Source organism: Mustela nivalis (genome assembly GCF_964662115.1).
Source record: "Mustela nivalis genome assembly, chromosome: 11".
In the NCBI taxonomy this organism is placed as follows: domain Eukaryota; kingdom Metazoa; phylum Chordata; class Mammalia; order Carnivora; family Mustelidae; genus Mustela; species Mustela nivalis.
This window is the reverse complement of record NC_139030.1, coordinates 104,314,980-104,339,855: the sequence shown is the minus strand read 5'-3', so window position 1 is coordinate 104,339,855 and position 24,876 is coordinate 104,314,980. Positions and strand designations below refer to the sequence as shown.

The window sequence follows — 24,876 nt, the reverse complement described above, 5'->3', positions numbered from 1 at the left end:
TTCAAACACAGGGAATTTGCCTCCAGAATCCATGCTTTTAAACACTAATCTGTATTGCCTCTTAATTATTTCACTGTTTTCAAATTTCAGTGTGCATTAAAATAATCTTAGGGAACTTTCAAGATGCAGATTCTTGGGCCCCATCCTGGAGACCTGGATTTAATAGATCTGGAGCTAGGCCTAGGAATCTGCATTTAAACAAGCATCTACATGATTCTGCAGTGCTGCAGTTACACTCTGAGACATACTGTCTCAGGTTTTTATAATGTATATAGATATACATACATAGGCATATCTGTAATGTCTTCTCTTACTCCACCAGGATTACTGGTCTAGCACAGTATACTGGAATGTATTCTAGGCAGAGTTAGAACAATTCTTCCCCCCTACCTGCCCCCAAATTAGCTATGTGACTTTGGCCAAATTATTCATGTTAGTCAGTGTTCTTTGAGAAACAGAACCAATAGGATTTGTGTATATATGTGTAGAAAAAGATTTATCATAAAGAATTGGTTTATATGATTGTGGAGGCTAGTGAGTCCAAAATCTGTAGTGTGGGCCAGTAGGCTTGGGACCCATGAGAGCTGATAGTACAAGGTCCCACAGCAATCTTCTGGAGAATCTTCCAGAAATCTTCTGGAGTCTTCTAGCTCAGGGAGGCCACTCTGTTCTTTTCAGGTCCTCACATGCTTGCACAAGTCCCACCCATATTATGGAGGGCAAACTGCTTTACCCCAGAATCATGGATTTCAATGGTAATGTCGTCCCAAACACCCTCCAAGTTGAAACATAAAATTAACCATCATATTACTTAATATCTCTGAGTTCTGTAGGTAAAATCTCTTTGGTAAAATCATCAGGAAATAGAACCAGGTGATCATAACTATATAAAAGAGGCTCCAAATGGGTGACAAATGGGACACACCCTGACAGCTGATGGCTTTACTTTGACTCATCCACAGTTGTCTTAGTCAGTGTTTTTAAAAATTTGAATTACTGGTAGTTGCTGACAAAATTTACAAGAGAATCTGTATTTCTGTTTTCTTAAAAAAAAAAAAAAAGAAAGATTTGACAATGTCGCATGGCCACAATGTAGCTGAGTCACAGATGTCACTTTTAGGGGAATTTGCTACCTCTTTGTATCTCACTCCCTGTTTCTCACTCACTCAGTGCATGGCCTTTATTTCTATGAGCTGCTCACAGAAAATGCTGAGGCATTTGAGTTTTTGACCATTGCCTTCCTAGCTACTAAACATTTGTGGCAGCTCTACCTCCCTGCTTAAAAATGACAAAGGGAGAAGTAAGATTTCTGAAACACATGAAAGCTTATATCAGGAAATCACTATTTCTTCAATGTGTGCAGTATGGTTTATCACCTCTCCCATGGTTACCCTCTCTGGGCCTCTCAGATCACTAACGTCTTTTGAGTTAACAACAGGGATGCTTTCATATTCTCATACACCTTCTTGGTAGGAGATGATAGAAACTGTGAAGTGTGTTCTTCAGTCACTGAATGGGGTCAACCAGATTAAAAAGATGGAGGCATATTGATGTAAAAAGAGAAAGAGAACCTGCTACTTTTGTATGGAGTTGAAATAGTTTAAGAAGCAGTTTCAAATGTGAGGGTTATCTTTCCAAAGCAAGACTGGCTTTGTAGGAAAATAGGATGGGCAGTTGTTTAATAGTAAGATTTCAAAGGTAAAATAGACTTATAACTTCCCCAGTTATTCTCTGAATGCTGAAATTACTTCAACCAGGACAAAGTCTTTTATTCCATAATGGGAAAGAAAGCAGAGACCTTTGAAAATAGCAACACAGGGCCTAAGGAGCAAAGCAGTGATATTAGATCCATATTGCAAATACATTTTGATGGGGGACTAGGGAAAAGATGAAACCCAGGGGCCTTGTAGGTCTGAAAATAGTTGAGGTAAAAAGAGTACAGTAGAGTACAGTAGAGAATTTACTTTACTGACTACTTAATATGGCTGGCCCAGACACATCTTTTTTGTTTTGTTTTGTTTCTTTAAGTAAACATGCCTATGGCCACTTTTTTCTTTTTTTGACAAAATTTGTATAAATTGCCTTCAGGACCTTGAAAATTAATTCCATCAGGCATATGGTTTGCAAACATGCCCTCCTTTTCTGTGTTAAAAAATGTATTTCAGATGTATAGCCCTATTATGGTTTCTCTAGAAGTCATCCTTCATAAAAGTAATTCAGGAATGTTAGAATCTTTGTCAGTTTCTTGGCAAACGGTATTCGATTATATATTCATGCTCCTCCGTAGGATGCACAATTTTAGAATGATTCTGGAATGTTTCCAAATTTTATTTTGGAATTCAGCATTTGGCCATCTTTATTAATCCCAATCAATAATAGCTTATAATAATCCTAAATGTGTTAGCTATAAATCGCTGCTGTATTCCATTCAGCAAGAATGTTCTTGCTATTTGTTTTCCCAGACTATATATTCAAATACGGACTTTCATGTGCCAGGGTTTTTTTCCTCTGATATTTGGATTCCTGTGGATAATTTGTAAGATCATCCAGAGAAAGAATGCCTAGGTTTTAATGTCTAATGTTGGATTTTCCACTTGGGAGGCATATACTTGCCTCTAGATTTTCCATTTGTAGAATTTCCTATTACTTTTTCTTTTCCTTTCTATTAATTTTGAACATATTAAGGTCATCATTTACTCTAGCCAGTTGCTTATTTTCATCTCGAATAAATTTGTAGTTTTCTTATTTTTAAATCCACCTAGTAGTTTATTTCTAAATCCCTTTTCCTTAAGTCATAGAAAGAGAAATATTATACTTAGCAAAAGGTTTATGCTTCCTTTGCTGTCTTTTGGAGTAATTTTAGTAAATTACTGACTGTAGCTCTTAGAAGATTGCTTATTATGCCATTCTGTTAGGAACTGTAGTCTTGTTTGGCTCAGAGACAAAATAAGCTTAGGTTCTAGGGCTATGGAAGTTTTTTCCCTCCGACCAGGTAATAAGCTCTATATGAGAAGTGGTTTGGAAATGAAATTTCAAATCTTGAGGGGTTATTTCTGATCTACAAGGATAGGTGATAATGGTACTTTCTCTCAGCTCAAAGGCTGGGATACTTCCTGCCTTTTCAATTCAGGTAAATGTTGGAAAGTAGCAAGAATTATATTGTATTTTGGAAATATAAATAGATGGAGGAAGACTGTATTTGTTGAAAGTACCCTTTCTATTATAATTAGAAACATGAATAATTAGTATTTGAGCTGCAGTGTCCAAGGGGCTTGGGCTTAAAAATATTAGAGATCTAGATTTTATCAGATCCATGAACAAAATTTTAAAAAGCAGTCATAATATAAAATAGCAGCTCCCAGTAACTTCTTCAAGTTTTATCTTCTTCAGAAGTTGACTCAATTCAGTTTGCTTCATTCTTGGAAGCTTCATCAAAATTCTCCACAAGACCTGGAACTTCATCCTCCTCCTCCTCTCCGGTAGCAAGTGGTGCTTTTCCATCCACAGATTGTTTGGGCAGAGCTTCAGCCAGTCTTCAACTAGTCAGACTGTCTGCACCAAGTTGGTTTAAGATACTGGGTAGCGTTTCTGTCAGCTGCTTTGTCTCAGCATGGCCTGTAATGGTGAAAGTGTTCGCCGCCAGCGATGCCTGAACTCTTGGGTTGTTAAAGTGGATCACTGTTCCTTGGATTGTGAACATATTCACTTCTTCAATACCAGAGATATTGCTTACCCCTAACTTCTTTAAGGAGAACTGAAGTTTTTTATCATCTGCTGTAGCTGTTCTATGAACCATCTTCTTTCGGGGAGCAGTTCCTTTCCCACCAATGGGCACTTGTGCTTGCAGTTTGGCGAGTTTCTCCTGGTTCATGATAGTTTCTTTCACCTTGTTGGAGCGGAAATGGGACGCACGGGGGACTAGGGTTGGCGCTCGGGGGTCTCGGGCGGACCAGCTGAGATTAGGTGCGCACGCGCGGGGACGCAAGATCGAATAATTAGTATTTGAATAAGAGAAGTGATTGAACTGTGCTTGGAATTTATATGGCATAGTATATAGTCAAGTTTTTCTTTTTAAATGAGAGAAAAATAAATTTTAAAAGACTCCATGTTCTCAAAATAGCTTGTAGATTATGCCTTTATCTCCATTCTTTTCCTCCTTTTTTTTTTTATTCTTAATTTTTTAATTTTTATAAACATATATTTTTACCCCAGGGGTACAGGTCTGTGAATCGCCAGGTTTACACACTTCACAGCACCCACCAAAGCACATACCCTCCCCAATGCCCATAACCCCACCCCCCTTCTCCCAACCACCCCCCACCCCCCAGCAACCCTCAGTTTGTTTTGTGAGATTAAGACAGTATATGTATTGACAGGTAGGGTGCCAGTGGAAAGACCAGCCAGGGGCTCCATGAGCAGACTGCTGAAATTCAGGTCACCACGTGCATTTCCAGGCATTTAAAGAGAAGTAATAGACATAAGGCTTGTCTGTGTTTTACCACTTGATTAATCACAGGTGGGTTATCCATGGTGGTTTTGAAATCTCTGGTTAGCTTTTTTCTTCAACTCAGAGTTCTTCTGAACCACATGTTATTCTGTGTTAATGCCAACTAATTTCTTATTCCAGGCTAGGTCCTCAAGTAGTGTCATTTGGGACAGAACCAAACTTGGAAGACGAGGTTGCTTGGAAACTAGAGGGGCAGAGAGTTGAGTAGGTTCTGACATTGCAGAATCCCAGGGAGTACTGGTCCTTGCAGCTGTGGGAAAACCTGATCTTCCACTCAGTGGGAGAATCTCCCTTTATGTTAGAGGTTTTGTTCACTTTCTATTCACTCACTGATAACTGTCTTGAGTTTCAAAGTAACTTGGATACTATCAGCACTCTAGGAAGGAGGTGTCTTCAGTCACTATGTCAATAGGCATGGATGTTTCTCTTTCTTCGTCCAGGAAAGGTCAGGGATCTAAACTTATTTGAAAAGCTAAAGACGCACTGTTTGTTCCCATTGGAACAGCAGGGTTTGCAGCAATCGTTGCATATGGATTATATAAACTGAAGAGAAGGGGAATACTAAAATGTCTGTTCACCTAATCCACATGCATGTGGCAGCCCAAAGCTTTGTTATGGGAGCAGTGACCCTTGTTATGGGCTGTTCCATGTATAAGGAATTCTGGACAAAGCCTAAACCTTAGGAGAAGAGAAGTGGTCTTGGTTTTGTTGGTGGTGCTTGCTTTTTAGTTAGGTATCTCATATATTGAGTTTATATGTTTATGTTGAAAATAAATCATCTGAATGGGTCAGACAACAGCATGGTAATTTAAATATTCACTTCTTTTCTTGTAGACTTGATTTGCCTGGTAACAAAGTTACTAGTGACCACTTATTTAGTTAGGTCATTCAGGGGAGTCAGATTAGCACAAAGAAACATGTCACTTTCAAATGTATTTGATAGTGATAATATATGTTCCTTCTTAAACTCTTCTGATAAAATTAATTATAAAGAGGACAATTTACCAATTCTTTTACTCCCAGTTGCTTTTGATGTTGTGTAGGAATCCTGTTTAACTTTTTTCTGCCTGTTTTGCAGACTGGTTGAGTATTCCAGTTTTTATGGCTGGTTGGCTCCTGACCCTTTCAGAACAGTGCATGGAATATTATAATATATTATATTAATTGTATATTTATATGGATTTTATTTATAGATAATATATTCATATAAATTTTATATAAATTAATATAAGTAAAATATTTATATTTATATATAATTAATATTATTAATATGTTATAAGTTTCCCCACAACTGAAAATATGTGTATTTAAACCAAACCTAAAAAGGTGATAACAGCTGCTTAGAAGTAGTGTTTATTTCAGAATCATACTTGTAAACATGAGAATAACTTACCTCTGGATCCCAGTTAAGCTTTTTCTGTAATTGCAATGTTGTATTTATGCTGCTGTTGTATTAGAATAATTTTTAAATGTCATCTTGAAATAGAGATGTGTATTCTAAGTACTAATGCAAAGGTAAGTGAAAAACACTTTTGAAATGTATGAAGTTTGTTTATTTTCTCTGTAAGAATTATAAATGTTAACAAATTACCTATAGTTGAAGTGATTAATGGTTTATAAGCAAGGAGGTTTGGTCAGGCATTATACTCAAGCTTTGGTATACTCCAGAATGCTTTATTACAGTTGTGAAGTTTTCTTGTCTAACCTGAATTTACATTCCATGGTGATAACATGGTAAATGTTGTGTTAGTAAAGTAAGTGAACACATTTAAAAAAAAAAAGAGAAGTAACTTGGGTATGATTAGATACGTACTGACAACTGGAATAAATTCTAAGATGAGTAGTTAGAACTGAAATAGTCTACTCAACAGTAGAACACTGTTTTCCATGTCCTTTGTTAATTTATTTGGGGGGTTTCTTTAGTGACTCGGATGATTTGCATACATATTCATTATCTACTTGACAGTTAAAAAGTTGGTCAGAAAAGTTATCTCTCCCTCATGATCCTAAATGAAAAGGTAAGAAACCCAGAGGATAAATTATGTCTTCTCTCTTGGCTTATTTTTAATATTAATACAATTAATACAATGTCAGTGCTCTTTAAATGCTGAACTTTGTAATGCATGTGTACTTTGAATTATTTTGTTCAATAGAGAGAAGGGTAAAAAAAAAATACATGCTTCTTCATGTAGCTCAAAGGGCTGATACATCAGAGCTGAAAAAATTATAGTCACCTTGGGTGACTTTCAGTTTCTCCCTTGTTCTTGTAAGGCTCATTTTTTCACACACTAATATTCTCTAATAGTTTCCCATTGGTGATGTGTGTCTGGCTAAGTAATTTCTAGTGAATGTAGCCATTATTGAGCTTAATTTGTCTTTCACTTATTATTCCAGTGGTATTCTATTACATCAAGATAACTTACAAGTCTAATTTACCTATGTGGATATTGCTTTTGTGCATTACATTGTGCTCTAGAATTTCAAGGCTCTGAAATTATTTTCTGCTTTTTTTGGGTTTCAAAAATCAAATTGTTTTCTATTATCTTTAATTTTCACCAGGAAATTGAATTCAGTTGGATGGACCTCTGGCCTTGGGGGAGCTAAGCCCAAGTGCTCACATAAAATTCAGACTATGGAGGCCCCAAGAGGCTAATCTAAAGGTCCAAGCAAGATGAATACATAACAGAGAATTATCAGAGACCTCTTAGTAATGATAATAATGACAGCAGCTGTCATGGCGATACTTACTAGGCTTTGGGTTCTTTATGTCTATTATTCTCAGGTAATCAATTGGGAAGGTAGGATACCGTTCAAACTCCTTTGCTTTGCATTGAAGGGCTTTCAGTGTATCATAGCAGCAGCTTAGTTTTCTGGTTTTCATTTCCATTCCTTTACTATCAATTATCGTACCTGGTCAGATGGCCTATTTATGATTCCCTACAAACACACCTTGCATTTAAAAAAAAACGGTTTTATTCACTTATCATTCACATAACCATGCAATTCACTTATCTAAGGTGATTATCTCAGTGCTTTTTAGTATATTTATACAGTTGTGCAACTGTCAGCACAATTTTAGAATCTTCTCATTAACTTTTCCCCAAAAAGCCCCATGCTCATTAACAGTCATTCCCTTCCTCTCCTTCACCCACCCTTCTATACGCTACTAATCTACTATCAGTCTCTAGATTTGCCTGTTCTGTTCATTTCAAGTAAATGGAACCACACCATCCGTGGGCTTTTGTGACTGGGCTTCTTTCGCTTAGCATGATGTTTTCAGAGTTCATCCATGTTGTAGCCATGTGTCAATACTTCTTTTTATTGCTAAGTAGTATTTCATTGTATGAATATAACATTTTTTATCCATTCATCAGTCGATGAACATATAGTTTTTTTCTACTTTTTGGGTATTATGAACATGCTGCTATGAATATTCATGTTTAGGTTTTTGCATGAATACATGTTTTTATTTTTCTTTGGTATATATCTAGGAATGTAAATCCTGGGTCATATGGTAACTCTGTGGTTAACCTTTTGAGGAAGTACTAGACTATTTTCACAGCAGCGACCACACTTTACATTCTCATTAGCAGTTACTGAGGATTCTAATTCCTCCACACTCTTGCCGTTATTATTATCTTGCCTTGTCGTTATCTGTTTTTTTTTTTTTTATTATATCCATGCTAATGGGTGTGAAATGGTATTACATTTGGTTTTGATTTGTATTTCCCTGGTGACTAATGATGTTAAGTATCTTTCCATCAGTTTATTGATCATTTGCATATCTTCTTTGGAGAAATACTTATTCATAGCCTTTGCCTATGCACAAAATGGATTTGTGTTTATATTTGTGTTTATATTATTGAGTTATAAGAGTTGCTTATGTATGCTAGATAATAGTCCCTAATCAGATATATGAGCTTCAGTATTTTCTCTTGTGAGTTGTCATTTCAATTTCTTAATGATGAAACACACAAGTTTTTAATTTTTAATGAAATCCAATGTCTATTTTTTTCTTTTTTTTTTTGGATGTGACTCTATTATCATAATTAAAAAGCCATTGTCTAATCCAGGGTTATGAAGATTTATGCCTCCAGTTTCTTCTAAGAACTTTATAGTTTTATCTCTTATAGTAATATTTTTTATCTATTTTTCAATAATTTTTTTTTTTGAGAGGGAGGGAGTGACAGACAAAGAGTGGGGCAGGGCAGAGGGAGAGAGAATCCTAAGCAGGCTCCACACTGAGCACAGAGCCCAACACAGGGCTTGATCTCACAACCCTGAGATTATGACCTAAGCCAAAAATTAAGAGTTAGATGCTTAACTAACTGAGCCACCTTGGCACCCCACTAATTTTTGTGTATGGTGTGAATTAGGGGTCCAATGACATTCTTTTGCATATGGCTTTGCAGTTGTTTCTCCACAATCTTACATTTTTGAATTTTTATTTATTCCCAGAATGCTCTTCTCTTTTCTTCTTGACAGTTGAAATCCTTTTGAGTCAGCTCATCTTTTGATTCCTATAAGTCTTTTGACCACCTCAACTTAAAGTGATTTCTCTTCTTTTAACTTGTTATCTCTTCATGGGTATATACCTTTTCTCTCTGCTTAAGTAGAGCCTAAAACTATATCTTATACCCTCTGTGACCCACAAAATATCAGCTGATCAATGTCCCTTAATGCCCTGTCAAAGTCAGTGGAAGACTGGAAGAGTAATGGGCTTTGGTCCTATAATTCTGATGTTCTTAATAGTTTCATGTGTGACTATGTTTGAATTACAGGAGGTTATCAGAGGTGTTATAGCCATTTCATGGTGATATTCTGTAGATTCTAATAATCTTATTGACAATTATGTTAAGTATATTAACAATTCTAGTATGTACTGCATTTTAAAGAATAATAATATTGACATTTATATAAAGCTTTCAGGATCTGGTCAATAATTGTCTAATATTTGTTTTTTCTGTGAAAAGAATTTGGGAATAAGGTCTCTTCTCATGAAAAATTCTATGTATTATTATGAATATCTAATGTACTTTTACCTTCAGTGATTGACAGAATGAGGTACAGTTTTTGTAGCACAGTTTTTGTAGATTAGTGGATATTCTGTAAATTGGTTTTTTTTGTTTCCTGAATTATACATTGGTGACCCTGCCTTTTTCTGGTATAATAGAGAATTGCCTGCCATTTGGTTTCTTAGTGAGGATGTGGGAATAAGGCTGTATTTCATGAGAAATTCTATAGGTTCTTTTGCATATCTGATATGCTCCCTTTAGTGATTGATAGAATGGGATATGTCTTATGCACATACGACAAATCAGTAGGTATTCTACAAGGTATACTTTTCTCTACTGAGGTTTATGATACTCAACCACCCACCTATGCAGACATGAGGACAGGTCTTTCATGAGTTATTCGTGGGAAGGTGATATCCACAAGTCCTACATTCCTTGATACTTTAAAATCCATTAATCTCACAATTCTGTAATATATAAAATATTCCCAGAAACAACTAGCTCCTTTCCAAATGGCCGCAGGAGCCTCTGAGAGCAAAAGAGGTCTCTCAACCAATCAGTGTCTCAATAATGTCACAAGATTTTGCTTAGGAAATTGAAATGTCTTTTTGATACCATGTTTTTTCATCGCATTTCTTGTTCTGTTGTAGATTTCCAGAATAGTGCATGTTAGTAACTGTAGGTTTCTTCCTTCCTTGACCCTTTTCTGAGGTATTGAAATGGTCTGGGTGATCTGATGACTGGTTCAGCGATGGCTGTTTTATTATCTCAGAGTGAGTGGTTTAAAAAGACAATTTATACAAAATTACCCTCAAAGTGTATGTGTGAGTTTAGTATATATTGTACTCTGCATTTTTATAGGATGCGTGCAGTGGCAATTTGTACTCTATAATAGAGATGAGATATCTGGTTTTTCAAGGCTAGCCTCTGAGTTAATTAGGTGGAACTGTCTTCCAGATGTGTCAGATAGTTCTAGGCAAGCAGTAACTATTTATAGTTGCTTCTCCATTGGTGCCAGAGGTAAGTTTGCCTTCCCCTGAATTCCCTCAGCATTTTATCTGTCTCTTGCTGCTTTCATCACGTTCTACCCCCTGTTGTAACTTAGCTCTAGCTGTGTACCTTATCTCCCTGTTTCCTTTTCACATAGTTTGACTCATGATGTTCACTTAATAGATGTGGTAATCACTGGTGTTGGACAGCAAATAGTCCAGCTCTCAGCTTTCTGGGCAGGCGGTAGGACCATACTTCCCACCACCTTTGGCTGCATGACTCACTTTGGCATGGAAGTAGTGTATGTCACTTTCAGGAGAAAGCATTTAATAGCCAGTGTTCAATTCTACTTTTCCTTCCTCTTAAATGTGATTGTGTGATGAGATGAAATCTGAGTCCTGAATGACTTCCAAGACCCTGCTGACCTGCAAAAGACATGTAGCTTGGGTAAGAAATGTATTTTTAATGCTTTAAATAGCTAGGATGTTGGGGTTGTTTGTACACATCATAACCTAGCCCATTCTGACAAATGTACTAGGCCTGTACTTCCAAAACAATAGCCATCAACTACGAGCGGCTATTGAACCCTTGAAATGTGACTGTCCAGTTGGAGATGTGCCATAGGTATGAAACACATACTGGATTTTGAAGACTTAGTATTTAAAAAGTATGTAAAATATCCTATTAAATTTTTAAATGTAGTTTACATGTGGAAATGATGTTTTGGGTATAGTGGGTTAAATAAAGTATATTATTAAAATTTATTCCCCCAGTTTACTTTTTAAAAAATTATACATGCAATTGCATTATCTTTCTGTTGGCCAGTGCAGCACTCAACTATAAACTTATTGAAGGCTGGAGCTCTATCTTTCACCCTTGTTCTCCTACAACATCCCACAGTGTCTGGGATATGGATATGTTAAATAAATAAAAGTTTAATGAGTGAACTACGTCTCCATTTATATTTAGTTTAACATTAATGCAATATTCACCATGAAGCTTATTTGTATTTTTGTCTTTAATAATTTCCTCTTTTAGTTCCTTTAGCTAAAGAATAAAAATGCTCAATCTTTTTAAACCATTAGAAAATTTAATACCAACTATACTTTTATGTAATGTTTGTGTTATGTTAATGTTTTAAAATGTTTCACACTGCAAAAATGCTGGAATTATGGTCATTAAATACATGGCCTAATCAAAACTTTAGCATGGTTAATCCCAATGGCCAGCATTTTTCTTTTATCATTGTAAAAATAACCAAGAAGTCCCTATTTGTTTAGTCATATTGTGACCTTTATTTATTTGCCAATGTCATCCACTTTTGTAATTTATATTATTGTTTTGCTTTTCCTATGAGGCCTTATGCTACAAGTCAAAAGGAAACAGGGAACAGCAGAGCACCCTGAGGACCTTCTGTGACATCAAGTGTGGATGACTGACTCCTCGTTTGAGGAAGCAGGGCTTTCAGGTTCTAGATGAATGAGACAGAAAGCAAAATAGGTGATGAAAGGAGGTTTCAAAAATAACATGTCTTGGGGTGCCTTGGTGGCCCAGTTGGTTAAACTTCTGCCTTCAGCTCAGGTCATGATTCCCAGGTTCTGGGATGGAGTCCCACATCAGGGTTCCCTACTCAGCTGGGAGTCTGCTTCTCCCTTTCCCCCGTCCCTCCCCCGAGCTCATTCTCTTTCTCTCACTCTCTTTTTCAAATAAATAAATAAAATCTTTATATAAAGAAAGTAACATGTCTTTAAAAAATAGAGTGGAGCATAAGTAATATAGTCAACAGTATTGTAATAGCGTTGTATGGTGACAGATGGTAGCTATGCTTGTGTTGAGCATAGCACAACTTAGATTTAGGTTTAAACATAGACTTGTGGAATCACTTTGTTGTACACCTGAAACTAATGTAACATTGTGTGTCAACTATACTTCAGCCAACCAACAAACAAAAGAATAAGCTGAGGGCACCTGGGTGGCTCAGTGGGCTAAGCCGCTGCCTTCGGATCAGGTCATGATCTCAGGGTCCTGAGATCGAGTCCCGCATCGGGCTCTCTGCTCAGCAGGGAGCCTGCTTCCTCCTTTCTCTCTCTCTGCCTGCCTCTCTGCCTACTTGTGATCTCTCTCTGTCAAATAAATAAATAAAATCTTAAAAAAAAAAAAGAATAAGCTGAGACATCTAGGGGAAAAAAGGGTGGAGGAAAGATGCTGGAAAATATGATAAACACTTAATAAATTATAGCTATTGACATAAGATTGTGTGAACATGGAGTTATGGAGGGACATATACTAGGCTATTCTATTGGCTCAGGAGCCATAGGCGGAGGGTAGAGAGATGCCTCCATTAAAAGACTGTAGGATCAGCAAGGACTTGTCCACAAACCAATTTATGTATAATTTGCACAAAATCCTATGTTATGTGTAAATGCATAGAAATACATATGACACGGTGGTTACCAAAATATTAATGATAATTCTCTTTCTGGGTTGTAGCTGAATTTCAGATAATTTTACTGTCTTTGTTATACATTTGACTTCTTTTCACAAATGGGTATTTTGTTTAATTAGTAAATAATCTGATCTGGCGTTTTTGCACTTATGACAAAGTTTAAAGTTTGTTTAATCAGACAATAATAAAGACAATCAGAAGTTGTCTCTATTATTTGTGTTCCATTGAAATGACTGTCAAGTTGTTAAACGTAAAAAAGAGAAGAAATTAGAAATGTATTAAATTAGTGTGTTCATTTTGGTTATCAGGGCTATTTTAAATGCACCTATTAATAGGTATGGTAGTGTCTTTCATGAGTTAGCCTTCAATTTCCTTCCTAACTGACAAAGCAAAATAGCTAGTTCAGATAATGGAAGCATCTTATCTGAAACTGGACATTTCTTCAGAAAGAAAGAAAGTGCTTTTGTAAGATTATAAAGAATTTGGGAATTACGCCATGAGGGCACATGCTGAGTAATGTCAGTTTTTGAGGCAGGGTGCCAAGTTTTGTCAAAGAAAGGCAAATATGGGGTTTGTTTTGCAATATCTGGAAAATTTGGAACTCTTATTTCTTGGAAAATCTTTCCAAGATAAATTTAGTGTGAAGCCATTCCACTTCAAAAAACTACATACAGCAAGAGGAAAGTAAAAACAAAGTGCAACAAGATGTTAGATGAGAAAAGGAGGTTTTTCTCCCCCCACAGAGATTGTGACTTTGTTGAATTCAGTTTCACTCTGATAGCGTCATATAAGACATTGTCGTAAGGTTAATTTTGCTGAAACTCCTGAGCAAGGGCAAAGTAAAAAATCATCTTTCACCATCAGTTCACTTTTCTTCATCTTTAAAAGTGTGCAAAAGATGAGGTGTTATGTATTCAAAAGCATTCTGAATCTCTGGAGGATTTTGAGCAAGTCATTGAAACTTTCTGAGTCTCATTTTTTCTCATTTGTTTAATATGGAGCATTTGGATGGTAAAACCTGCCTAGGTTTTACTTTTTTTTTTTAAAGTAAAATGAAATTATTTTCATGATTTTTGACATATTTATATACTGTTTGGTATATATCAGTAACAAAAAAAATTTTTTTTTATTAAGGTCTGGTTCTTCTATGATGTGAAGAGTTTATGGTATTGCCTAGAACTATGACTGTCCCCCCAAGTGCCTTTGAGTTTTCCACACGCTTTGAAAGCCTTTGCTTGGTTGCCACAAGGGTCATGGTGATTGACAGGATGAATCCAACCAATATGGGTTCATGTCTGTATCTACAAGATGGCTATACAGACCTGGAGACTCAGAAATATTTACTCCATCTTCGGATAAGTATCCCTTGCCCTCAGGTCTTCTTGGAGCCATCCTGCTAATGGTGACTCTGCCTGCCTTGGGTGGGAAGTCTGGTCAGGTTCTTGAAGAAACACAGTCTGGGCCTTTATCAGGAGCAAGTCTCAGCTGCTCTGAGAGGCTCCAAGCCAAACAGTGCATGTAGGTGTGAATTATGAAGCTGTAGAAGACAGTAAGTGCAATTTGCTCTGGGACTATTTCTCTCCACCCCTTTCCATCAGCTTTGGAGCTGTTACAAGTCCGTCCAGCAGATTTCTGAACAACCTTTGAATTGAAGATAAATTCCAGATGAACTTGAGACTTGATTGTCTGAAGTAGGGTATTTTAAGCCTGTCTGATGAGTTTACAATACTCCAATTGAAGAGAAGTTGCATATGTTTTATTCATTAATTCTACATTTATTGAGTGCCTACCAAATGCCCTCTTGGTGACTACAAATATGAAAAAACAAAACAGGATAATGCAAGAGAGAAAGACTAAGAGATATTAATTAAGAAGCTAATTAAGATGAGTATAGCTTCATTGAGGAGATAGCATTTTCTCCCTGGTGAAAAGAAGGAGTCGGCCATAAAAAGGTCTGCTGTTAGGATATTTCAGGCAGAGGAACTAGCTTCTGGAAAGGTAGGATGAGCTTCATACGTTCAAAGAACAGAAAGAAGGCCATTGTGGCTAGAGTGCAATATGTGCTGGAGAGAAAGACAGCAGTTGAGGTCACAGAGGTGTGCAGGTGTGAGGTCAGGTGAACCTTGTAGGGAAAAGTTTGAATTTCATTGTAAGAGCATTGCTAGGGTTTAAGAAGGAGAAGGAAACCATCTGATTTGTGTTTCTCACAGTTCTTCTGGCTATTCAGTGGAAAATGGATGGTTGGAAGAGTATGGAGGAGGGTTAAGGAGTTAGTAATCTAGTTATTCAGGTAAGAGATGATGGTGACTCAGATGAGATTAGCGGCTATTGAAAAGGAGAGAAATGTCACGGCTTTCGTATATATTTTAGGGTAGAGTCCATGGGGCTTGTTAATGAATGCTTTTAGGATAATAAGAAAAAGCACAAATCAAGGATGATTTCTATGTTTGGGCTTGAATAACTAGGTGGATGGTGGTTCCATTGACTGAGGATGGGAAGAGCTGGAGAGGGACTGGTTCGGAAGCACACGAAGAATTCTGTTTTTCCCCTTAAGTTTGAACGGCCAATTAGATATTGAAGGGGTGATGTCAGAGCGGTCATTTGGACCTCAGTGGAAAGGCCCAGACTGGAGATTTCAATTTGGGAATCATTGGCACTGACCTAGTATAAATTTTGAAAAGTGAGATAAAATTATAAGCCAGTCCTATAATTTATCTTGAGTGTATGCTACTTTCAGTCAGGAAAAAAAAAGAAAGATCTTTTATAGAATGATATGGTAATTATTACTTATTGCTTAGGCTTTTGTAATAGTTGATTATCAGACAGAATAACCACATCGCTTCTATCTGATAATTAGAGTTAATTTGCAAGTACTGATAATAGGCTGATTCACTGAATAAACAAAATAAGGAATACGAAGTTTTTCTCTGCAATCATGTGGGTGAAGTTTCTCTTCCTGTCTTTGTAGGCTCGGGGTGGCTGAATTCTTGAGAGTTTAATTTAGAATTTTCATTCTTTTTCATTGGTAAGCCATTGGCTTCCTTCTCTAATAGTATTGTGTACTTCAGGAGAAATGCTATTGGGGAAAATTCTGACCCCCGCCCCCCAACTCCCCCTCATCTAAGCTGTACCTTTGAAAGCTGTTTGCACTGGCAAACCTAGAAGCTTGAAGCCAGGTGTGATTATAGAGATGTTTCGCCTTATTGAGTGTCCATTGAGTGTCTGTTATGACGCTGAGTGTTTTGCATAGGTTATCTTGAAATCTCACTAATGCCCCTGCAATGTTGGCTTTTTTGTTTCCATTTTCATGGTGAGTAAACAAAAGCTTAAAGTCACATGGCTAATAAATGGCAGTTAGGATTCACATCTAGGTCTGTCTGCTTCCAAACTTATTTACACTTTTTTGTTCTGCCAGGTTGTTAAGCTACCAAAATTCCCCTTTGTTTATTCTCCCAGCCCTGTTTCCCCATCAACACTAGCCAACTACTCAATCAGCTACCACCTACATTTCTTTTTTAAAAATGGTCACCGGAGATGCACATGCCTCACTTCTGATACTTCTGATTTCTATCTGTAGATTTCAGCCCCTGCCATACTCGCTTTCTTCTCAACCATGCCCCTCTTCTACATTCTAGGATTCTGTTAGTGAAGCAAACCTCACGTTCTTTAGCCTTTCACTTCAACATTTCCCTATACTCTTGCCAAAACTCAATCTTGGCCTCGTTCTAAGTTTTAAGTTTCGGAGCCAGATCCATCCCTCGTTGTCACTTCTTCCACTTTCTCTGGCTCTCAGATTGAGGAGCAGGAGTCAGCAAATTTCCTGCTTCCCATCACACCCAGACTATTGTTTGCACATTGTCTCTCAAGAACTTGTGTTTTGAACTGTCCTCTATCGGGTATACCCCACTTTTTCTATCTTATGTTCACCTCACAACTTCTGCTTTCTCCTCATCCCACCGAGAGCCTGTTGCTGCAGACTTCCTCTCTTTCTTCTAGCAGCTCAGGAACCTAAACCCTTATCTGCTGTTCCAGCCCCTGTCTTCACAGATCTCTGGCCTCTGGACCTTAAGCAAATTTATCTATGATACTCTTGTTCCTTATAGGCACTGCCACACTTCTCATCTGCTATGGTCTTCTCAGATGTTGGTTCTGGTTCTACCTCTTCTCAATCTCCTCTCCAATTGAATCGTGGCTTTATTCGTCATTGTAACAGCTGCTTGCCCCGTATTTTGCCCTTACTTCTCACTTTGGCTTCACCTGCTTTCCTGTCCATACGGATCTTTTGGCCCACCATTTAAACTCAGGGCTTTCTAGCTTCATGCCCTTTAGGTTCTGGTTTCCATGTCTTACATTAATTGCTCTGCAAATCTATAATTCTGAATAGACTCCACTAACTGATTTCTCTACTCCTGCTCTCACATTACTGAGCTAAAAAGAGGAAAAAGTCATAAACTTGATTTTTTTTTTACAGTAAGGAAAATCTATTTTAACAGTTTTGTACATGGTCAAAAGGCTGATGGTTAGTTAAATCAGTGACTCATAACATCACTAAAGACCTGGGGTCTTCCCATTCTCCTCCCAACCTGTTGCTCCTATTAGGTTAGCAGTCTGACTAGTTATCTTTGTGATTATAGGACAGCTGCTGTAGTTGCAAGGGCCATAGAGAAGTAACACTCAGCAGAAAAATTGGTTTGATTGATCTTGCTACAATTATCAACCCACAGTGAGACTTCTGACTCCATTGCAATCTCACTGCTAATTTGCTTGCACATGGGTTCCCTACTGGGACTTGTCTGAGTTTTTTCCCATCCCAATCTTATCAAGATTTAAAATTTTCTCCCTTATGTGTTCCCACTGTGAATACCTGTGGTCCTGTTCATTCCCTCCATCTTACCTACCCCTGATAAGTGACTCTTTCTGAAGCATGGCGCTGAGTATGCTACCTTTTTCAGCCCAGTTGTGGTGAATCCTCAAGTTCAGAGTCCCCTGTGTGAAGTCAAGTCCATCATGACCTGGGCCTATACTACATTTTCAATCTTAACTTCCATTGCTCCTGTTCATATACCCAGTGAGCCAATCAGACTGAAAATTCCTGATCATTCCTTCAATGCTCCCACTTTTTTCCACCTCTGTTTTTGTTCCCTTCTTCTGAAGAGGATATCCCTTCAACTCTGCAAATGAAATTACTACACACTTTAAGGTCTGACTCCAGTGTTACTTACCATAAAAGCTTTCCTGATTTCTCTCATTCCTAGCAAGAAATTACAGTCTTTCTGAGTTTTGAAGTTGATTATTTTTGTCATTTTTTATTTTGTATGATTATTTTTATATACCTCCATATCATTTGGTCTGCAGCTGCAGTTTTCAGTATTTCTCACTAATATTATTTGAACAGTTCTTCAAGTGTTTGGTTGCTTTAGTTGTTTAGACTTTTTTCCCTGGCCTCTGATCCTGAAATCTGTTATATGCTTAGAGGACATCCGGCTTTGGGGCCCTCTGGGACTATACATAATTTTTACTGGAAAAAGCCCAAACACTATAATAAAAATTATTCCCCTGGGTATTTAGTCTATTGATTTGAGGTTGTTTGTGTCTTTTTAGACTTATTTATTTAAGATTTTATTCATTTATTTGAGAGAGAGTACAAGCAGGGGGAGGAGCAGAGGGAGAAAGACAAGCAGATTACATGCTGAGTGTGGAGCCCAAAGCTGGGCTCGATCCCATGACCCTGAGACCATGACCCTGAGACCACAAACAGAGCTGAAACCAAGAGTTGGGTGCTCAACTGATTGAGCCACCCAGGTGTCCCTGTCTTTTCAGTTTTAATAAACAAAAACTAGCAAAAAAGATTTAAACAACTATCAAGTTAACACTGAGGTACCCATTTTTTAAAAACATTGGTTAACTATATTGATCTTATCTTTAAAATCCATATGAAATCTGTCTCCTCTCCACTCACTCTGCTGGCACCTCACTTCTGATGCGCACCAGCTCTCCCCACCACTAGTTTCTTTCTCCTGCTGTCTCCACAGCAGAGCTGTCTCTACCCAAACAAAGCTGGTGATCCCACTCCTCTGCTTATCCGCACTTTCTGATTCTCTGTTGCTTCTAGAAGTAAGTCCAAATTCATTTGTGGGACTTTAAATTCTCTTCAAATTCCCACTTGCCTTCCTCATGCTCTTCTGAGGCCTGAAATATACTCATTTCTGACCCTAGTCAATTCCCATTGATTGTTTAAGACCAGCTCAAATATTACCTTGTTTGTAAGACTTTTCCTGTCATCCTCAGAGAGTGGCTCCTTTTCTGTATGATTCATTCATTCATTCATTCTTGTGTTGAAATCTAGGTGGTGAAAAATGCTGGTATATGACAACATAAGCCTGTATTTTATTGTATTTTTATTTAAATATTTCAAGTTTTTATTTAAATTTAAATTCTGGTAAGTAACATATAGTATAATGCTAGTTACAGGAGTAAAATTTAGTGATTTATTACTTACATAGAAAACCTAGTCTTTATATATGCACTGTATGAGGTTGTATGGGGGAAAAGTACAAGAAAATGACCAAATAGAAGGATTGGATGTTTTGGGTATAGTGGGTTAAATAAAGTATATTATTAAGGATTGGATGGGATCAAACCTGAAACCCTCCTGAAGCATTAGAAAGAAACACTTAGTGCCTGATTAGATGGTGGCGGAATGCAGAAAGTGGAAGAAAATAGAATAATCCCCCAATTCCTGTCTTGAGTGACATAGTAGGTCTGTGAACATTCAGAGATAGGAAACAAAAGGAAACAAAAGGAAAGAGCAGGTGGGTAGTATGAGTTTAGTCTTGTTGTACCTCCAAGATTTCTGAGTGAACATGATAAGTATACAATGGGATATGTGGATTAAGATCTCAGGTCAAATAAATTTCTGGGGTGTTCCAATAAGCGAAAGGCAGCTGATGTCTGGGCAGGGGGATTTCTGAACTTACCAGGCACTTGCTTTATACCTTTCTTTTGTTTCCATACCAAATTGTAACATAATTATCTGTTGATTTGCCTTAGTTCCTTCATAAAGACACAGACTCATACCCATCTGGTATCCTATCACATTCTTTTGTACATAAATATTTCATTTAACATGAGAGAATGAATATGTGAGTTCACTCAGCTGTCCCTTAATCATGAGTGATTGAAAAATATAATTAAGTCATTTAGTAATAATTTATTGAGTACCCTCTATGTACTTGGCAGGGTCCTAGACACTGGAGATAAAGCAGTGCAGATGACATGGGGGACAATAAGAAAGTAAATAAACAAGATAATAAGCGAGATAGCTAATACTACAGAGTTTTTATTGTAAGTCAGGATCTGTTAATTGTTAATCCTCACAAAATCCTTTAATGTAGGTGGTAATAAGTTCTGAGGGAAATTAAACAAGGTAATACAGAAACAAGTGACTCAGAGATGGTAGTTCAGTAGTTTGGTTAGAATGGTCAGAGAAAGATCTCAGAGGTTACAATTGAGCTGAACAGTGAAAGAGCCAGCCATCAGGAAGTCTGGAGGAGGGATGTTCTATGCAGTTTAAGTAAATTAAAAACTTTTTTTTTAGTCCTAAAAGAATAAAAACTTTTTTTAAGCATTAAAGTTACATTCACTAGCCTTTAAATACACTACATCTCTATCCAGCTACAGTCAATCAAACCAGCAGTAGTTTTTTTCCTGTGTAATGTAAGGTTAGGGCGAACAGTGTTCCAATGTACATTAAATCACCCACTTAGCTCCTGTGGGTGGGGATTGGAGAATTACACCTTACCTTTCTAAGCACTAATGTATGACAAAGATCATCAGGGAAATTATATGAAAACAAAGGTAGAGAAATGATTCTGATTTTAAAATAGACAAAGTTTGGAAACACTAACAAAACCAGAAAAATCGTAGAGGTATGTCTGCTTTACCTGCTCAGATTACTTTCTTAATGAGAAAGTTCTCAAGAACAAGCAGTGAGAAGCCATCCCTTTTTTTATTCATCTTTTCCCTCAACTATATAGGTATTTTGCAAAGAAATCATACTGACACATAATGTTTACTCCTTGTCAACCATTTAGGACAACTCTGAAGACTAGTTGTTGGAAAACCTTTTATTTTCCTTCCTCAGATAGGAAGGAAAATGTTGTTTTTTTAAAAGATTTTTATTTATTTATTTTTGAGAGGGAGACAGACAGAGGGAGAGGTGGATAAGGAGGAAGAGGGGAGGGAGAGGGACAAGAAGACTCTGTGCTGAGTAGGGAGCCCGACTTGGGGCTCAATCTTGGGGTCCTGAGCTGAAATCAAGAGTCCCATGCTTAACTGACCGAGCCACTCAGGCCCTCCTTAGATAGAGTTTTTGATGAGACCATGATGGTTAAATCCAGAAAGGACGTTCATTAAGGGTCTGAAATGTCTGTCTGGGTTCCAGAAAGGAGATTCCACTTTCCAAAATGAATTTATCTATAATAATCAATAAAATAAATCTATGTAGAAAGACCTCACAGATGAGGGGCATGATGAAAATTAGTACCTTACTATAGGAAAGAAGCTGAGGAGAGAGATTCTAATCCAGTTGCCTCTGTTTACAAATGGGGAAAGGCCAACGCTTTCCAAAGTCACAGTCTTGAAGTAATGGGATTCTGGATAGCATTTCTTGGTAGATGTTCCAGTTTACCTAGCATTTTGCATTTATAATCTTATCTATGGATTTTGATTATTTTAACTTAAATAAGAGGCTTTGTAATATAGTTATAAATTTCAAATTTAATTATATTATTTTGTCTTAAGGAGCAATGGCTTAATTTTATGGGAAGTTTGTATTTAACTATGGGAAAGTAAAAAATGCATGCTATTCTATTTGGCTTACCAAATTAATAAAACAATTTTTGTTTGAATTTTTATTAAGTGGTATGCTTTTATCACTAGAATTTTCACATATATTGTATTAGTTAGTTTGGACTTCCATAACAAAATAACATAGACTAGGTGACTTAAACAATAGAAGTTTGTTTTCTTACTCATCTAGAGGCTGGAATTCTAAGGTTTAGGTGCTAGCAGGGTTGGTGTCTTGTGAGAGCTCTTTCTTTAGATTACATATGGCTGCCTGCCTTTCCTTTCTGTGCTCACATGGTCTTTGGTGTGTGCATGTGGAGAGAGCAAGCAAATGAGCTTTCTCTTGTCTTTTCTTATGAGGACACTGATCATCTGGAATTGGGGCCACAACCTTATGATCTCCAAGTATAGTTACAGTGGAGTTAGGGCTTCAACTTAGGCATTTTGGAGGAGGAACAAACTTTCAGTCCATAGCATATATAGAAGTCTAAAACTGACCAAGTAAAAAGACAATGAACAGGAAGGGACCCTATATATTTCTACTATCTTTTTGGCTTCCTATTTTCCCATTATTTCCACTTCCATTTGCCCAAACACTTTGCAAATTTAAGTGTAAATGCCAGAGAAGATTTAGGAATTTGCTGATGGACAATAGGGAAAACTATACTTTTAACTATCTTTAAACTTTCCTCATGAAAACAACTTAAATTCAAGGGATGAATGAATGAAGAAACTGAGATGGAATACTTTTCAGCCTTAAAAAAAAAAAAAAAAAGAAATCATGCCATTTGTGATAATATGGATGATCCTAGTAGACACTACACTAAATGAAATGATAGTCATAAAGGACAAATACTGCATGGTTCCACTCATATAAGGTATCTAGAATAGCTAAATTTGTAGAAGCAGAGAGTAGAATGGTGGTTACCAGGGGCTAGGGGGAAGGAGCAGTGGGGAGTTGCTATTCGATGAGTATAAAGTTTCAGTTTTACAAAATAAATAAGTTATAGAGATCTGTTGTACAACTCTAGCCTATAGTTAATAATACTGTATTATGCACTTAAAAATTGTGGCTGTTAAGAAGGTAGATCTTGTGTTACCTGTTCTTACCACAGTAATACTAAAAAAACTCTCCCCCGTGCTTTCTAAGAAATTAAGTTTCCTATTTTTTTTTTTTTATTTCTTTCTTTTGGTCTGTTTCTTTGGGGGTATTTGGCTAATTATTGGAATTCTCCTGCAGTTTAGTCCAAATTTTGTTTCTAGAATTAGGTCTATAAATACAGAGACCATCTATAGTTTATAGTCTATAGATCTTTAAAGTTTGAAAGACTACTGACCTCTCTGGGTAGTAATCAGTTATGGGACTCTAACATGCATAAACTTTCATGTGCCACTTCTTATATTAAGTGGGTCTTGCCATTGTTTGCTTCCTTTTGTGAAATAAACATGAGGTAGCCCGAGCTGTTGAGAGAGTAGCTGTGATCCGGATGGCGGGATACTCTGGCATACATTATAGGATACTACAAGCCAGGGTGGGACCCTTGGCATGACCTTGCTTCTATCCTTTGCTACAAATCCACTGACTTCTCTTAAGAAAGGAAATCCTCAACAATTTGTTGATCCAACCCATTTAAAAATCAGTATTTCTCCATTAATTGTTTTATTTGTCTAAACTTTAAGGCGTAATTTTTTTTAGTTAAGTGGCTGCTTAATTTTAAGGTGGAAATAAACAAAATCTGTATACAAATTAGCCAAACTTTTTAAAAGAGAGAGAAAAAACTTTTTATTGAGAGAGAAAGAGAGAGTGAGCACATGGAGTAAGGGGAGAGGGAGAGAAAGAATCCCAAGCTGACTTCATGCCGAGCTTGGAGCCCAGCCCCAGGCTTGATCTCACGACCCTGAGATCATGACTTGAGCTGAAATCGGGAGTCGGAATGCTCAACTGATTGAGTCATCCAGCTGCCCCACAAATTAACTGTTTTTGATAGAATGGATTCTTAGTTCATCATTTAAAAAATATTTTCCTTCCCCATTACCCTCTGTTTAAATGAGGAGGTAAGGAGGGGAGTGGTTATTTGCAATGTAAATCATCTCTCAGGTTTATAAATTGGCTTGCTGAGGGGCTTCTTGCAAGAGTGAAGTCATTTCATTTAAAGTGTAGTTACAAATATATAGGTTAATATATTTTTTCCTTTATTTAAAATTTATTTAGCAATATCAGGTTGTTTGAGACTGAAATAAACATTTTCTGTAAAAGACTTACTGGCACAGAACCTGGCATAGGGAAAGGTTAGAACTAAAGTTAGTTGTTGTTTTTACTATTATTATTGCCAGACTGTGTTAGATAGAAAGAAGATAAAAGGACACTATTTCAAGGGGATCAAAGCTTGGTATGAGGCCTGTAGGCATAGAGCTGGAATTACCATTGTCCTCTGAAAATAGAATTTTGGCTATTTTGTAGGTTGGATCCAGAGCCTTCTACCACCAACTCCAGGTCTCTGTGCATCTACTCTTTAAATAATATGCAGGTCTACTCTTTAAATAGTATGCAAAGAATTACAGAGACTGAATAAAGCGTAATATTTTCACCATAACAGCATTCTCTAGTTTAAAAGTTCAACTCTGTTTCCCAGGGTTTTGATTTTATATTATCAGTTACATCTTCCCTGTCCCTTCAAGGGGAGCGTAACTGAAGCACAACTACCAGTGGTATTTATGTTAAGCTTCATCTATTTGGTTATCAAAGCACAAATCTGGCTTTGCTGAAGGACTTTTTAGATTTGTTTTTATTAGTGTAGTGATTAAGCAGATCTGTGGAAAATGGGTACTTTCCAATTTCTTGAAATCTAAACACGTTTTAATGGTTTGTTTCAACATGTTTTACTTTCTGTGTTTCAGTAGCTTAAGGCGTATTACTGATTAGAAGACAAACTCTTTCAAATTACTGTATTAATTTTACATTTACTACTTATGGTAATTTATAGTCAGAAAAATTTGGTTATCTTAAAAACATTTGAGACTCATTTTTCTTAGCATCTAAAGTGGTAATGTTCAGAAGTGTTACAAAACTT

At 36.9% G+C, this 24,876-nt stretch overlaps 1 protein-coding gene and 2 pseudogenes across 4 annotated transcripts in view; 2 read left to right on the top strand and 1 right to left on the bottom strand.

The window, feature by feature from the left end:
- PLCL1 (phospholipase C like 1 (inactive)) overlaps nucleotides 1-24,876 on the top strand; it is a 347,335-nt gene that overhangs the window by 147,943 nt on the left and 174,516 nt on the right. The gene's annotated exons all lie outside the window — the stretch shown is intronic.
- On the bottom strand, nucleotides 3,258-3,871 carry LOC309843507 (transcription factor BTF3 pseudogene; annotated as a pseudogene). Its single transcript has one exon. The product of its transcript is annotated as a transcription factor BTF3 pseudogene (transcript).
- On the top strand, nucleotides 4,904-5,190 carry LOC309843508 (HIG1 domain family member 1A, mitochondrial pseudogene; annotated as a pseudogene). Its single transcript has one exon. The product of its transcript is annotated as an HIG1 domain family member 1A, mitochondrial pseudogene (transcript).